The sequence below is a fragment of the Lygodium microphyllum genome, chromosome 21 (assembly GCF_053477565.2).
Source record: "Lygodium microphyllum isolate KBCC chromosome 21, Lygodium_microphyllum_v1.1.10, whole genome shotgun sequence".
Lineage (NCBI taxonomy): Eukaryota > Viridiplantae > Streptophyta > Polypodiopsida > Schizaeales > Lygodiaceae > Lygodium > Lygodium microphyllum.
The window spans coordinates 36,895,563-36,898,882 of NC_141155.1; the positions used below are offsets into that span (position 1 = coordinate 36,895,563).

The following is a 3,320-nucleotide window of genomic DNA, read 5'->3' on the forward strand; positions in this document are numbered from 1 at the left end:
TGAGTGTTACAACCATTACTGAATTAGAGGATGAGGATGAGTAACCAATAGCACTTGCCTACCTCTGAATAACCATGACCTCTCAAAAGGCATACACCTTTGACATGCTAATTGATGAGGGAGATAACTCTCATATCTTAACGCATGATCTTTGCATTGCTATGGGGCAACCCAATTGCAACTAACCCATGTAAAACTTAGCTCTTTTTAGGGGCAATATTATCCACTCTTGGAAAAATGCAAACTAATGTGTACCCATCATTTTTATGTGCTACCTAACAAGTAAAGTGTTGGTAAGAAATCATTATTTTGTCATGTGTTCACAAACTAAGTTTACTATAATATTGACTACGACTCACAACGCATCCACCTTGCCATTAGCAATGTTAGAATAGTAAGGGATTTCAGCACAAGGGTACCATGGCCATCCAAGAGCTAGTAGTGCAACTGGTAGTTAAACCTAGTATCAATCCTAAGGAGTGGGGTAGTGCACCACAACATACACCCATGGTGTAGTCCCATTAGTGTCTAGAGACTAGAATCAAAGCTACCATCCAAACAATCAATTGATTTCCCAGGAATAGACCACAACCTTACAAACACCAGCCATTTGGAACTCATAATTTCCATGCCTCACACTCTAGACCTAAACTAAGGATTTGGAACTTCCATAATTCATAGGTGACTAAGCCACATTGGGTCCCAAAATCCCTATTGTGTGCCCAAGGTTACTACGAAGATAACACCTTGGTATGGCTACCTAAACTCACAAGTGGCATGTATGATCCTCCATCTCATGCTTCAAAAAATAAGGCTTAGAAATATAAATCAAAACGAGGTAGGAGAAAAATCAAGAGGCAGGGTGCTCAATCCATGAGCATTTTAATGGTCTATCAAACAAAAACTGAACCTAGCCCCAATATGCACCCAACTATAAATGATCTCCTACTTAATGACTCTATTGTGATTATCACTGCAAAAATGGATGATAACAAATCAACTGAACTCTAAACTTCTCAAACCAAGATCATCAAACCCTATGAGAATCCTAAGGTGAAAATATCATGTCCCAACTTGTCCAGTCCAACTAAACCAAAGCTAATGCAAGCCTTAAGCTACCACAATAATGACGATCCATTCTTGAAGTGGCTTTCAACATGGCCATGTATATAGGGAGTGACATAGTAACATGCATTCAATGACTCGACTCTACTTTCACATTCTTTGCTAGAAGTTACGAACGTTTGGACCTAGGCATTCTTGACAAACCCATAGAAAATGAGGTACGTTGTCGTGGCGTTGTGTGTCCACCACTGGCAATCTGAGGGCAGAGTTTTTCACCAGGAATTTAAACTCATTAGTCAGCATCATTAAGAATTTGTTTTTCGTTGTGTGTGTCTTCTTATTTACATTTTGCATGACACACGAGCACATGTAAATAGGCTAGGCACATTTTCTTTAGTGCATTCATAATTTTTGTGTCGACCTCGTTTGATTGATTACATCTCATTGATCCAACATTGCATATTTTCTCGAATCATGAGTTGATGAGAATGAAGTTCTATTTCAAAGAAAATTTCTACCAGGACACATCGCATGAAAAACCAAGTAATTTATAAAGAAAATATGATTTTTTTAAAGACTCAAAAGGTGAAGTTCATATAAGCTAGAACTTTTGATCTTGAAGGAGACTTCTTCAATTAAGGCTAAAGACGGTTGCTGTCACTATGAAATTCAAATGAGAAATTATGGATTTTTTGGAAATAAGCAATTAGAGCTACCCAAATAAATAAACCAAGTCACCATAGTGTTCAGAAGGAGAATCCTTCATATTGTTTCTCTCAGTCGTCTAATGTTGGTGTGCCTACTTGTGAGAGGTGGTGTTAAAACCAAAAAGTTGATGAAGTGGATTGTAGAAGAGGGCAAGACATTATGAGGTGAAAGATCTCAAAGAAGAAGCTTTAAAAAAAAAACTGATAGAAATGAATGTGGAGCCTTCGATTCCTACGGATAATGGATCTATAGTAAGGGGAAGCCCTCTTATCAGATCTGCATCACGTGCATTGAATCCGAGCTCATCTCAATGGCCAGTGATATTTTTATATAATGACTATGCCTTTCTAGTAGAGGGGATTCCATCACTTCATTTGCCCACGGTAGTTATCAAAGCAATGAGATGACGCATGTAGCTAGGTGTAGGAGAATCTATGCCCATTGTCATGATTATTACATAAAACTCCATTTCCAACGACAGTGATGGGGAAACTTATATTTCAGCTGATGATTTGCGGATAAATTTGTGGAGTCTGGATATCAATGGTGTGACCAAAATTTCAACATAGTGGATATAAAGCCTGCCAACATGGAGGAGTTGGCTAAGGTGATCACGTTAGCTGAATTTCATCCATCTCATTGTAGCACACTGTTTACAGTAGTTCAAAAGGCACTGTTCGACCTATAGACATGCGACAATCCGCTTTGTGTGATAGACACAGAAAACTGTTTGAAGAACAAGAAGCAAAAGGAGCAAGAACTGTCTATATAGAGATCATTGCTTCTATTTCTGATCTTAATTTCTCGAGAGGTGATCACTACATCCTAATCAGGGACTATATGACTCTCAAGCTTTGGGACATAAACATGGAATCTGCACCTGTTGCAACCTTTAGAGTGCATGAATACCTACGTCCATAGTTGCTTGATCGTTATGGAAATGATTCAATATTTGATAAGTTTGAGTGTTTCTTGAGTGGAGTTGTAGTCAATGGAGAATGTTCGTATTCGTCATCACTACAATAGAAACGAGGCATAGACGTGCATGTTAGATGCGCAAAGTCGGGCGCATCTATCATTGCGTCTATATGTGCGTGTAAAAGAGCGTGTAAATAGACGCAAATTTTGCGTCTATATATCCGTGTAAATAGACGCTAATATAGACGTGCCTTTAGACGCATAATTATTTAACCACCTGAAATTGGACTTAATATAATAAAAAAACTAGAGTTAATAATTATTTAACCACCTGAAATTGATTCTTGAGTATGCACGTGTGTGCATGATAAAAACCATAGAATTAAGAATACACATTGAATCATTGAATAAAAAAACCAGAGTTATTAATTATTTTTGCATTGCTCTCTAATGAATGGCAGTTCCTCCAGTTGACAAGTTTGATATAAGTAATTAGCAGCAAGTGACAAAAACCCTATTATACAATTAGTAGCAAGCATTGTAATATGTATCTCGTAATTTCTCTACTTGAAGATGATAAAAAATACGTCCTTTTTATTATGGAAAATTCAATTTAGCGTTAAACTTGA

The 3,320-nt window shown here is 37.3% G+C and overlaps 1 pseudogene; it reads left to right on the forward strand.

Moving 5' to 3' along the window:
• Window positions 1-420: 420 nt before the first annotated feature.
• Window positions 421-2,799, forward strand: LOC148017894 (serine/threonine protein phosphatase 2A 55 kDa regulatory subunit B beta isoform pseudogene; annotated as a pseudogene).
• The last annotated feature ends 521 nt before the right edge of the window (window positions 2,800-3,320 follow it).